Here is a 14,675-nt window from a genome sequence, read left to right on the forward strand (position 1 = left end):
TCACTTACATACCTTGTAAGCTTCTTGTAGATAGGTTTTGGATCTTTATATGTTTTAGTCACCTACAGAGCTTACAATAAAAGTCACATGTGTGTATCAAAATGTCACACTCTATAAATTTGTATGATTATTGTGTATCACTTCAGTTGAAAATCTTTTTTTTTTTTTTTAGGTACCAGGGATCGAACTTATGACCTTGAGCTTGCTAGGTAGGCACAGTGCCACTGAGCTAAATCCCTGGCCCGGTGTATCACTTAAGAATAAAAATATATGTAAAAAACTGAAATTTAAACTGACGTTTCTAAAATTCCTTAAGAATATACTTTTTTCCGAAAACACGAGTTGCTTGTTTTAAGTACTTTTGCTTGGACTCTTCTCTCAAGTTTATATACCTCACGTCTGCCTACAATTTAACCGCATTCTGAATGTAAATACTCTGTATTTCAATATTAAAGATTTATGAAAGACATTGTGAAATTTGACTATAAAATAAATAGACTTTGATACACATAAACACATACACACCATGCAGAGAGAGACAAGAATTAGGGATTAAATATTTGTTTCAAACTAGTAAATTAATGAGAGAAAGACAACAAACTTCAGTGAATGGAAAAATTGTAACAAAGAACAGAAAAGACAAAGTGAAAATCTTAAGATTAGCTAGAACAAAAATACGTTTAACCGGGCTGGGGATTTAACTCAATGCTTCTGGCTCCTACCTCGCAAGTTCAAGGACCCAAGTTCGATTCCTGTACCAAAAAAAAACAACAACCTACAACTTCAGTATGTTGTATGTGATTAAAACAGAACTAATTTCAAAGAAAAGGAAAAATATTGAAAGAGGAAAACAAACAAAAAATAACAACAATAAGAAAAGCTAAACATGGTGATCTATACCTGTAAACCCAGCACTCTGGGAAAGTAAGGCAGGCAGTTTGCAAGTCCAAGTCTCATCTGGGCAACTTAGTAAAGCCCTACCTCAAAATTTAAACTATTTTTTTTAAAAGGGGCTGGAATTTAGACTAGTGAGAAGGCCCTGGGGTCAATCTCCAATGCTGTGCATGCGTGCGTGCATGTGCTTTAGTGTGTGTGTGTGTGTGTGTATACTTGTTTTTCAGTGCCTCTGTAATGTTCTTGCAGATGTCCTTGTTTAAGGAATATAAATTATGTTATAGTATTAGTCAAGTTTATTCTGAGGACTCTACCAGCAAGTCTTTACCCTTGCCTTTTCTGACATGTGCAATTTGCCTTGGTTTCTGGCCTGTTTTCTTTATCTCCAGAGCCAGGAGCTCAGCATCTCCTTGGTCCCACATCGATCTTCATGTCTCTTTTCCTAATTGTCATCTTCTCTTCCCTTTTTGTCTTACATAATCTTTTGTGATTATATCTGAGCCACTGGAAAATCCAAGCCAATTTCCCTGTTTAAAAGTCAGCTGATTAGCAAGGTTATTTTCACCTGAAGAGTAAGTCTCTTTTGCTATAGAATCTAGGCATTCACAGGTTCTGAGACTAGAGCAGATACATTTAAAGGACATTTTGTGATTGTTTAATTATCTTTTTGTGGCAAGGACTAATTAAGGCTATTTTCGTACAATCAAAACAGTGAAAATTATTGCCACCAACAATATGTATTCAAAGAAAATAAAAGGTACATGTCTCAGATGGAAAAACAGAATCCCATAATAAATATCTTTGATGAAATAACAATAAATAAAATTTTTGAAATAAAATATAATTTTAGAAACACGTGCAAAGCAATTTATATAAAATCATGACATTGGGGTTCATTGGAAGTCAGTAATGCTTTTAAGATACTGAGATTTACATAAAATTTTTATTTAGTAAAAATATATCAAGTAAATCAATAAGTTCAGGACATTTTTCAAAATATTAAGCTCAGTCAGTTCTGTCAATAAGAAATGATGATTGTTCCATATCTTCATTTTATTCTAAATCACAGGAAATAAGTCTAATCTTGATATATCCAATAATTGTTTCAAGCAAAGCTTATTCATTTCCCAAAGAAAAATTAATTTCATAGGTGAATAAACTGAGTATTTCAAGTCTAAGCTTTTGAATATCTGTCAAGTACAAAATTAGTATGAAATACCTATTTAAAAGAAACATTGAGACTTATGATACTTGGCATACACTATGTAATACATAAGAAGAGTGGTTACAGAAAGCATTTATGAAATGTTTTGTGATATGTCTTTGAGTCATCAGTTACCATTTGATTTGTAATCCACACAGATCTGAACTACTTGGATTATTTGATAGTGCTTTTAAAATGTCTCTTTTTTCTTCACGTAAAAGTAGTTTTTGTATCTCCCTGCTTTGGACTTTTTCCCTGCCAAAAGAACCATAATGGTTTCATTTTTTTTTTCCTGAGACGCTTCCTCCATCTTCGAAGCTAGCAGTTTAGCACCTTCAAATCTCTGACATTCTCTCTGCTCTGCCTCCAGCTACCATGTATAAGGACATGATATTGGTCCTACCTGGAAAACCCAGGATAGTCTCTCCGTGTCAAAGACAGTGGATAGACAATTTTTATCTGATCTTTTTGTTTTCTCTTGTCCTTCAGCCTAACGTAGTCACAGGTTCTGAGGCTGGAGATGTGAACATCTTTAGGGGACCATCTTCTCCCTTCCACCATCAGTTTCTTATGTTCCCATTGGTGGTATGCCATGTTTACCTAAACTGTCAGCATTTCAGTGTAAAGGTCAGAATCCACTTGAGATTATTCCAACAGAAAAAGACTTGTGAAAGGACTTTCAATCCAGGTGTGGTGGTACACATCTGTAATCCCAGCACTCAGGAGGCTGAAGCAGAAGGGTTGCTGAAAGTTTGAGGCCAACTTGGGTTATGTAATAAGTTCAAAGCCAGCTTAACTTCATAGCAAGACTCTCTCTCTCTCTCTGTCTCTCTCTCTCTCTCTCGTAAATAAATAAATAGACTTTCAAAGTCACCAAGAAGACTAAAGAAACAAATTTTAGGTTAAATATCCAGAAATGACTAAGACACCATATTATTTATATGTTTTTAAAATAAAGTTTGCAGTTTCCTGCAAAATAAGAAGCCCCTGCCCTAGTTGTGAACTTTAGAATCACATCACTTTTGCCATAATCCACACCAGCCAATGGTACCTTGAATTCTGCCTAAGTCACCTAGCCCAGTTCCAACCTCAAGTCTCACATGAATTCACTGGAGCAATGAAATCTTGGAAAGGTGATTTTTATTTGTATATTTTCTTCAGCATAGGAAAACACATTTGAAGATTAGATGTTGAGTCAATCAATCTGTTATATGGACTACTCCATTGATGTAAAATGCTATGAAAGAAATAAGTATTCTTCTAAGGGAAAGTTCCTGTGTTCCTTACAAAAGGAACAAAATTAAAATGAAGGAAAATTTATTTGAAAATTTAAATAAAACTATTTAACCTAACATGATTTCTAAGATAATTTTAATGATCATACATAAGGAAGAGAAATATGCTCTTACTAAATCCCAACTAGCAAAATTATGATAAAACATACAAATTCCCTAAAGAAAATCACTAAAATAACAAAATTAAATGACATAGTATAGAAACAAATTATTTTGTGACTATTGTCAGTTTCAGTTGAAAAAATTCTTCTGAGTTCATAGGAATATAAAAATATTTCTGCAAATATTTCTAATATTGAATAATAGAGGACAATTTCATTTGAAAATTAAAATAAAATACTATGTTAACTATAAAAGAATTTAAATTAAGATTATTAATCAATGTAACAGCCCAAGCAAAAATGAATGGATAAAGAAACTATGGTACACATTATACACATATATATGTATTATTCAGCTATAAAGAAAAAAATTGCATTAATGTCAAGAAAATTGATGGAATCAGAGATCATCTTAAAGAAAATAAACTGACAAAGAAAGACAAGTATGGAACATTTTCTTTCATGTGTAGGAAAAAGGGCTAATAGGAACAGGAAGGGGCCCAAGGAATGGGAGAGAAGAAGGTACAAGAGATGTCATAAGGGAGGATGAATCTGAATGAATCATTTCGTGCATGTACAGAAACTTAATCTGCATAATCCCTTTGAGTTAATAATTACAATGAATAAAATAAAAGTTTAATGTCAGGAACTCTAAAGAAAAGACTAATAAAAATTTCTCTGGCTGCCTAAATTTAGTACACACAACATCTATGGATAATAATTTGCACAAAATATAATATTTAAATAATAGATTCATCATTGATATTTCAAATTCCTCCCTTGTGTACCAGTATTTCTTTAAAATGTAATTAGTTTAATTGATAGGTACAATTTTTTTTTTGGTACTGGGGATCAAACTTGGGAACTTGTGCTTGAGAGGCAGGTATGGCACCACTGAGCTAAATCCCTGGTGCTATAGATACAATTTTTTTTTTAAAAAAAGAGTAAATATGTCTTTATTGGTGAAGAAAAGTTTTAAAAAAATATAAATGGGTCTACTTGATGCCTCACGTTTAAAAATAATAAATTAATTTTCATATTCATCCATTCACAAAATTTATTCTATCATTTTTCTTTTCCACTATACTTTAAAATAAAGTAAACAGATGTATTTGTCTTTTATTTTCAATTTATTTAAAAAATTGACAGCTGTTTCATTGACAAATAAAAAATGTGTTTATAGTGTAGAACATGTCTTATGTATACATTGTGAAATACTTAAATTAGGCCAATTGATAAATATCTGATCTCACATATTTTTTTGTGACCTGAGTACTTATATTTTCTTAACAATTTTCAACTCCACAACATTTCATTAACTATAATCACCAAGTTTTATAAAAGATCTCTTGAACTTATTCATCCTAACTAAAAATTTTCACCATTTCAACAAAATCTCAATTTCCACCTAATACAATCATTTTAGCAGAAGACAATAAACAGATTTCATGATGAACTATATTCACACTCACTCATTCACCTTAATAGATCAAAGTATTAAGAAGCCCTAATTAAGCTTCCATGCATCCTATGAAATCTATTTCCAAGCATCACAATTTTCTTAAAGGAAAACATAGAACTTTCAGCTAAAGGATGTTTTAATGGCTAAGCAATTACTAGATTTTAGAATATTTTTCACCATCTTTTGATTCCTTTCTCATAATTTTTCCTTTCCCTTCTTTCCTTCCCCCTTCCCTTCCCATCACCCCTACCCCTTTGGACTTTTCTTCCTATTTCAAATTATCAATTATTCATTTTAATCATTTTAACCCTTCTTCTGATTCCTTTCTATCACTGCCATGCTATTCATCAATGAGAAAACTGACCATTGAACTTCATCAGAATTAAAAACTGCTGTGTGAAAGATATTGTTAAGACAATGAACAGATAAGGAGAAAATATTGCAGATCACATATCTGATAAAGAACTACCAAAGGTCAATGAGAAAACCCAGTTTTTGAAATGGGCAAAAGATTCTGTATCACTTGTAAAGATACAACAAATGCAAGTAAGCACACAAAAAGATGTTCAAAATCATTAGTCATAAGGGAAACAAATTAAAATCAATTGAGATATCATTACCTACCTATTATGCTAAAAACAGAAAACTAAAGCAAACACAAAAAACCACTAAATGCACAATGGTACTGCTACTGGAAAAGTGTTTGTCTACTTCTTATGAAATTAAACATATACTTTCCATATGACCTAGCAATCCAACTATAAGTATTTATGCAAGGGAAGTAAAACTCATTCATACAAAAAGCGGGACCTAAATGTTCATAGTAACTCAACTCACAATCACCAAAACTGGAAACAACCCCTATGTCTTCCAACTGGTGAAGGAACAGGCAAATATGGTTCATCCAGACAACAAAATATTACTCAGAAATAAAAAGGCACAAATTACTGATAAAACATATGATAATTCTCAAACACATTATGCTGTGATAAATATATATATATATATTTCCAATTTTTTCTGTTCAAGACTGTGTATTAGCTTTCCCCCATTTGTACCAAATATCTGACACTTGCAAGTTAAAGAAGGAAAGGTTTATTTGGCTCACAGTTTCAAAGCTTTTGCACAAAGGTTGGCTAGTTAGGCAGTAACATCTTGTCAGAAGGGCATGGTGGACTGCTCACTTTATGGCTGCCTGGTGGTAGAGCACAGCTTAGGAGCGTCAGATAGGAAGCAGCCTTGGATGAGGCACAGTTCCCACCTCCATGACCTTCAGATACTCGGAATTGTGCTGTGCTGTCTCCAGCCAATCAAGTCAGTATATTGCTTATTACAGGAGTTATGAAGGTACGTGGCATGGTTTTTAAATGGCATTTCCATGGTCTTTTTTCAGAAGTGGAGTCTGTACTTTCTTTGATCTTAAAATGTTTTAAAAATTATTTTTATTTTATCATTAGTTGCACTATATTACATATATCACCAGTTTCATTAAATAACTACTTCATCCATCTTCAAGTTTCCTCATGTTCACTAGTGTTATTGAGCTGCTCTTCTTTAATACTTATTTTGATATAATCTTTAAAAATAGTTTTGTATAAAATATTTTTGTATAGCTCTGTCTTACAAAACACTTTATCATTTTCCCGTTTTATTTTATTTTGTTTTAGATGATGTTGTGACTTCTGGTTTACATTATTTTAATATTTATACTGCTGCAAATATCTGATTGTGTGCATGTCATACGTCCATGTGCATGTGGAACTATCATTTTTCCCATCAAAATGAAAGGTCTAAGAAGATAATAGACTTTGCTATTTTATTTGTCAGGACAAATATGGTGCCTAAGATAATACCTAGCTTTATGTATATTTAATAATAAGGGACTATATTTTATAAAGCTTTTCTCATAATATGTGAACCCATTAATCACATTCTAAAACCTATCCTTTGCAGCCTCCTATGAATTTTATAAGCTGTAATTTTTTCCTAGCTTTTCAAACAATTGTACAATTATCTAAATTTCGTGGTGTGATTTGCCATGTATTCTAGCTTGAAAGTTTTCTTTCAAAAACTTGGTGTAATAGTTTGTAAAATGTGAAGGTTATGGATACAATTACTTTGGTTTCCCATCATGAAGTTGAAGTATGTCATCCAATTTTTTACTTCAATCTATTATGTCTGGTACCTAGTTTTGAAAAAAATTGAACTAGCTGAAAAAAAACAGGAATATTCTTTTATTAACTGAATCTACCTCTACTACGTAGCAGTGCTCCATCTTCATATGACAATTACTGTGTAGAGGAGTATTTCTAACATCATAGTAGCTTCTTCTCTATATCCAAATTCATAAATAGTTAATCCTTTTAGAAAGTTTCCTTTGACAACTTATTTTATTGTTGTTCTGTCTCATTCATTCCTTTAAAAAATTCCATCATTTGATAAAATATAGCTTTGAGAAAATGTTATCACTTCATAACAGTTTTATCTTGTGACGATTCTATGGAAATTCCCACATTAAATTACAATTGTTTTTGTATAATTATTTCAATCTTGGAATTATGTCCAAAAATGAATTTATAATGGATAAATAACAAAATGGTTTATTTAAGCTATTAGAGTACACAGACATTTCTAATAGTTTTTTAATAATATACACAACCTGAATGAAATTTAATTTCTATAATGCATCATTTTTCTTAGTTTTGATTTCCCTTCTCTTTTATCTTTGTATTAGATGTCTGCCTTTTTCATTTTCAACATTTTTCCATGGTTTTCATTTCAATATAATAATTTTTGGAAAATAATCATACTAAAGTAATCATAATTTGTTTCAATGTTCCTCTAATACAGTTCAAACAAGCATTTTATCTTATAGATTTGAAAATTGTGAGATATTTGGTTATTTGCAAATATTTATACATTTGTTCAATATTGAATGCTTTAGGGCCGGGGATTTAGCTCAGTGGTTCTGGCACCTGCCTTGCAAGTGCAAGGTCCCGAGTTCGATCCCAGCACCAATATATATATATATATATATATATATATATATATATATATATGAATGCTTTATACACTTTATACCCACACACAAAATCCTCAGTAATAAATATTTTAGTATTGCCATTCTCTAGTTGATTTTCTATTAATTTACTACTACTCATGTCTATTTCCCTAAAAATATGTAGTGTTAATGCATGGCTACTTTGTTGAATGGGAAAAGCGTATTTCAACAAATTATGAATCCATGGAGTTTAGGTAAAGCACTCTCCAGGTTCTTGTGTCCTGGTAGCTCCTAATTACATGCATAGTGAAAATGTATGAGGTATTATTTTACTTGTAGAAGAAGGATGTGAATGTCCTTCACTTGAATAAATTTTAAATTTCCAGTATCCTTGCTTATTTATTCTTTAATATTTAAACATTACTCTTTGACTTTGTTCTCCATTGTGGGTCTTCTCAACTCTGTGACACATTGTTCTAGTTTAATGGTGGATCAATACCTAAAATATCATTGTGACATATTCTATTTATTGTATTCCATTAGAAGTCTCTATTTAGATTGATGTATTCCAATAGAACACACAGATTCATTAAATAAAGTTCTGATTACATTCAGATAGGACTATCTCATTATTATATTCAGTGTAATTAGCAAGTAAATATCTGGCATATTAATATAATATCTTATGGCTTAATTCAATTCTTGTCTTGCTGGCTACTACATTTAGCCATATGTCCTTGTCTACATGAACATTTTTGTATGTGTTTGGAAGGTGCAGAAAAGAAAATTGTATACAATACAGTAAAATATTTAGAGGTTGACTCTTTCTTCCATGAATTTAGTACTTAAGTCTAAAATTCTGTACTGCATATAGCATAGACCTAATTCTCTAAGTGGGAAAAGGGTAAGTGTTCCTTTTTTGTACAAGTGTTGTTTTTGTTTTTTTTATTACTCCAAAGTCAAATTTCCAAATGAAAAGATAAACAGACATATTTTGATGAGCACATGGGGGAAAATTCAAACTTCATTAAATTATTTGGATATTAATGTATATTAAAGTTCAACTTAATTCCAGTTACATACAAAAGATCCTTAGTCAGAATTGATGCCAAAGAGGATATAATTGAAAAGTATTAGTTAAAATAAACAGCACCATGAAAAAATATTAATAACAGGTATATTACCAGGTTTCTACTCATATAGACCTTCTTCTCTGTAGATCACATCACACTGTAGAACCAAGTATCTGCATCAAAAACACATATAAGAATGACAAGGTGGTCTAGCACTTAAGGCAATGGACTGCTAATAACACAAATAGGTAATGTAATAACAAAGAAAACATGATCAAAATCATAGTTAATCTTTCCTATGAATTATTAGAAAAATGACAAGTTTCTTACTTGTCTAACCTCTTTTACCATTTTGAAAATCAGAATTAATGAGCAAATTTGTATGTTTAGCAATGGATTGATTTACTGTTTTATTTTATTTTTTCATTAATTTTACTGATACATTTTAAGTATACAATACAGTTACATTTATCATTGGGATCTTGTACCTTTACATGATTTATCTTGGTTCTTATTTTACCCCATTCCCCTGCTCTCCCTTCACCCCATCCACTCTTCCCTATTTACGAAGACTTTGTTTCCATTTTTTCCTTTTCTCATATTTTTCCTTTCTCTTCTTTCCTTTCCCCTACCCCTCCCATTTCTCCTACTCCTTTAGATCACTTCTTCCTATTTCACAATATCAATTATACATTTTGATCGTTATTTACAGTTTTAGTTTTTCACACCAGAGAAACTATTTGGTATTTACACATTGATTTCCTATTTTAGCATTTGTCTCATAGTATCTCTAATTGCACTTGGGACTGTTATTAAAATTTACCTTTTATGTTTTCCACCTGCTCCTTTATTTTTGGTTTTCAATATGTTAAGGAAAAATAGGTGAACTTTACCAATAGCCTCATCCTATAGCTCATATGTAAATCAATAAAAAGAATGAAGAATGAAAACAAACCCAATCACTTAGTTGATTAATATTGATATATGTTAATTATTGTAACTATCCCTTCATAGACCAAAAACCAAATTTTGTGAATTTAGATGGGAGGAACTGAAATGAGATCAACAAATCCTTAAGCCACCTGGAATTTAGTTACCATAACACACATAGGGCATATCCTGTTCTTGATTTGTAAAGGGCACTATACTTCAAGTTTTGCAGATTACAAACCTATATTTTCCTCCTGTGAAAGTTGCTGAATCAAATAAAATGAAGAGATGTCATGAAAATCCTATAGTGGCTTTACATACACCCAAAAAGCCAAAAGTGGCTTTAAGTAGTACCCAAAAAGGCAGTCTTTAAGTCACATTAATTATAGTCCAGCTGGACAGAAGTGCCATTTTCAAGAAATCTGATCTATATCATTGCTCAGAAATGTGTAAAGTAACTTTATAATAAGATTAAGACCAATTTTGAAACAAATGGACTATAAAACTGATGAATATCAAATATTTTCTTATATTTAATTGTAATTTGAATACTACTTTATATACTAATAATGTTCTTAGAGAGGAACCAAATTATTTCATGTCTTTTGCGTATTTCTTTTTCATTATTTTGTATTATGTTATCTTAAAATTTACAAAACAATTTATAAGAAAACTGCAATCAGCCTTGCTTATCCAAGGATTCCACATTAGTGGTTTTAAACAACCATGGATGGAAAACACTCCAGGAAGAAAAAAATTGCAACTGTACTGAAAATATACAGATTTTCTTTTTCTTGTGATTATTCCCAAACACTACTGTAGATCAACTGTTTCTATAGCATCTACATTGTGTCACACATTTGAGTAATTGAGAGATGATTTAATGTGTAAGGGAAGATGTAAATATGTTACATGCAAATACATGCCTCTTTTTGTTTTTTTTTTTTTTTTTTTTGGTTACAGACCTTAGCATCCACAGACTGGCATTCGCAAGGGAATAAAAACCCACAGACACTGAGGAGCATTTCACATGGAACATCAAGGAATAGTTACATTAACACAGATTAACAATTATTTAGATTTTGCACCATTTGCTATTATGTTTGACTAGTGCACTTCTCCAACACTTTTGCTTTCTCTCCTCATCTTTCCATAACAGAAAAACATTTATGTACATGCATGTGTATGCACAAACACACACAGATATCTGGCTGTACATGGTTTCTTTAATGGATTTCAGTTACCTTGCCTCAACTAAGTACTATTACCTCAAGATAGTACTTCAAACTGCAGTAACTGTAGTGTAATAACCTTGAGTAATTGTACAATATATAAACTCTTCTACTAGTACTTTATGATCAGTAACTAATCCTATTTCTTTCTTAAATGTCTTACGGGGATTTGTTACTGTGCATCTATTACTCAGTTCATGAATAGATTTAAAAATATGAGTGGTTGTGTCACTTTCTTGTCTCCCACTGATAAACACATGATATTTTATAAAAATGTATTATTGAAAGAGAAAATTGGTCAAAAGGCATAAATAGTAGAAAATAAAAAATTTGTAATTTTAGCATGAAATTCAATTGAACATAAATGGAGTAATATAATCAAAAGTTCACCATATGAACCTTGATTCTACTGACATTTGAGAGATAATAAATATGTAGCCTAGAATCTGGTGACTTTAGCAAAGATAAACTTATCTACATAAAAGAGATAAGTAACTGAAAAAAAGGATGATGTCCCAGAAGAAATAATATTGACAAAAAATCAATTAGAAAAATATCAAAGACAAATCATCATATTGAAAATAAAAAAGTTAATAGATGTTAACACAAATTTGTGAAATACAATAACAGTCTTGTGATATTTAATGTATAAAAATGGTACTGACTTGTATCATCACTTACATTTTAAGTTTTAATGCTTCAAATCAAAATTTGGAAAATAAGAAGAAAATGTTCAAATGGGAAGGGAAACAAGGGAAAAAGGAGAAAGAAAGGAAGGAAGGGACAAGAAAAAGGTGAAAAGCGAACAAAAAAATGGAAACAAAGCTTTGGTTCATAGGGCGGGGGGTGCTTAGGGAGGGGAATGGGAATAAAAGGCAAGGCTGGATGTATCACGTACAGATACAAATTCTTTCTGATGAGTGTTATCATTATATATGCCTAAAATGTATCAATAAATGTTTTGCTATAAAAAAAAGAAATGAGCAATTCCACTAAAAAAAAAAAGGAATAAGGATAGAAAAAAAAATAAAGTAAGACATCTCTAAAGTTAGAGATGGGTGGCTGGGGGCTACTTGACAACCAAAGAAGACCCCCCCCCCATTTTTCTTAGCTTTTTAAATCATTAGCCATGGAGAAAATCCACACAAGCTTGTGATTTTAAACTTTAGCTCAAGAGAATGTAACACCTTTGAGCATGCTGCTAAGGTCCAGGGTTCTTATAAAGTCCAGACCATGGGTAACAGATTAGAAAAACTTTAAGGTTGCCCCCAAAATGAATGGGTAACATCTATCTAGGAGTATACAGGGACATAGTCCTTTTTTCTTTTGAAAGACTGATGATCTCAGAAAATTAAAGGACATTTCATGAAAGGCCCATTTGGTCATATATATCTAACCTGAAGGCTCATTCAGCACAGCTGACATCTTGGCTCGTTGTCTCTGCCTTAGTCACTTTCTTGTTGCTGGGACATAATAGCTATCACTCGAAACTTACAGGAGGAGACTTATTTCAGCTCATAGTTGGGAGAGATTCCAGACCTTAGGGCAGGAAGTCATGGCAGAGAGATGTAGCTGATGGAAAGTGTCTCATAGCACGTTGACTGGAGAGCAGAAAGAAAAAGGAGGAGCCAGGAATGGAGATAAACCCTTCCGGGCCATGTGGCCAGTGACTCACCTCTGCCAACCAGACCCCTCTCTCTAACAGTAAGCCAGCTATAAACCTCCATAATCTAAAAGCCCCCCAAGTGGCATATGACACACGAGGAATATCTAGATATAAACTATAATACTACCTTCAAGGTGTATTCTCTCTCTCTCTCTCTCTCTCTCTCTCTCTCTCTCTTCTTCAAAACTCTATGTATACTCTCTATACCATGGCCTATGCGTCTTGTCTGAAATCTTTCATCAAAGACACAGAGAATTTAAGTGTGTCTACAGTTCCTGAAGGTGTTAGGACTTTGAGGTGTTAGGGCCTGGCTTATGGGTGACAGTTTTAGGATCAAGGCAAAATAGAAAGGGAAGAACAATTTATTTCCTCATGCTGGCTTCCTGTCCCTCACACAAGGCTTACACCACCATCCCACACCACTCAGATACGTTTGCTACATTTCACAGAACAGCACTGCTACCATATTCTGAACCAAAGGCTATAATTTATGCAGTGGGGCAAACCTATGGCACACAAGCTAAAGCTGGCTGTTTGTTATAAGTGAAGGCTCTAAAAGATTTACCATCATTGGCTTTTGGTCACTGTGTGTTGTGCATTCTTTAGATTTTCAACATTGTATATGCTTTGTCTTATAAATTTTGGTTGTATGATGGGGTCCTGAAGGAATGCAGCTATTCCACTTGGTAACCAAAATTCCCCAGCTTCTTTATAATCCCACTTTTATTTTTAAATCTGGTTATTCTTAGTATTTTTAGAGATTTTTAAATACTTAGTGAACTGTGTGTAAAAATGTTTCCATATTTGCTGGGCAGGGTGATGCACACCTGGCAGGCTGAGGCAGGAGTATGGCTCCAAGTTCAAGGTCAGCCTGGTCTACACAGTGAGTTCAAGACTAGCCTGGACTACATTGTGAGACCCTGTCACAACAACAACAACAAAATTCCATGACTTTACAGGTAATTTTTATTGTACTTTTATTACTGAGTTGTAGGAGATCATTTTTATTTGTTTTGTTATTATTTGTCCCAATTTATGACATGCATAGTTTTTAAAATATGGAACACTTCATGAATTTGTGCATCATCTTTACACAGGGGCCATGCAAATCTTTTCTGTACCATTCTAAATTAGAATATACGCTGCCAACAAGAGCATTCCTAGCCATTTTCTTTTTATTTTCATCCTTCTTTTCTCCTGCTTCTCCTCCTCCTCCTCCTCCCCCCTCCCCCTCCCCTCCCCCTCCTACTCCTCCTCCTCCTTCTCCTCCCACCTTTTACTTTTTGCCCTTGGAACTTTTCACTGAGCTTCATCCTCAGCTTTAAAAAAAAAAAAAATTATTTTTCTTATTTTGGGACAGGATCTCACTCAAATGCTAAGCTGCCCAGACTGGGCATGAACTCTTACCCCTCTTGGCTCAGCCTCCCAGAGTGCTGGGATTACTGATGTGCACCACTACACCTGGCTCTGGTCATTTTCTTACAGTGTATTTTGATTAACAGAAGTTTCTATTCATGAAGTTTACTTTCTTTTTTGGAAATTCATTGTACTTTTTTTTCATTTTCTTATCTAAGAAAACCTTTTTGTCCTTAAATCACAAAGATATTATCACATGTCTTCCTTTAAAAATTTTGGATTTTTTAATAATATAATGAATACTGCCAAGAATATTTGACCATAATGAAAGAGACAAAAAAGCATTCATATATTCACTATTTGGGTAAGATTGATGAACCAATTATTATGAAAATGTGGTATGTACCACACAGACTATTTAGTTATAAATATTGTTAGATGATAGTTGAACTAGGAATGTA

General features: G+C 32.5%; 1 non-coding gene across 1 annotated transcript; it reads right to left on the minus strand.

Annotated features, from left to right (window-relative positions):
- Positions 1 to 13,910: 13,910 nt before the first annotated feature.
- Positions 13,911 to 14,016, minus strand: LOC147821796 (U6 spliceosomal RNA). The gene has a single exon (XR_015446551.1). It is a non-coding gene; the product is annotated as a U6 spliceosomal RNA (small nuclear RNA).
- Between the last annotated feature and the right edge of the window lie 659 nt (positions 14,017 to 14,675).

Source organism: Heterocephalus glaber, unplaced genomic scaffold (genome assembly GCF_053883595.1).
Source record: "Heterocephalus glaber isolate CG9 unplaced genomic scaffold, H.glaber_assembly_v1.0 deba00001690, whole genome shotgun sequence".
Classification (NCBI taxonomy): domain Eukaryota; kingdom Metazoa; phylum Chordata; class Mammalia; order Rodentia; family Bathyergidae; genus Heterocephalus; species Heterocephalus glaber.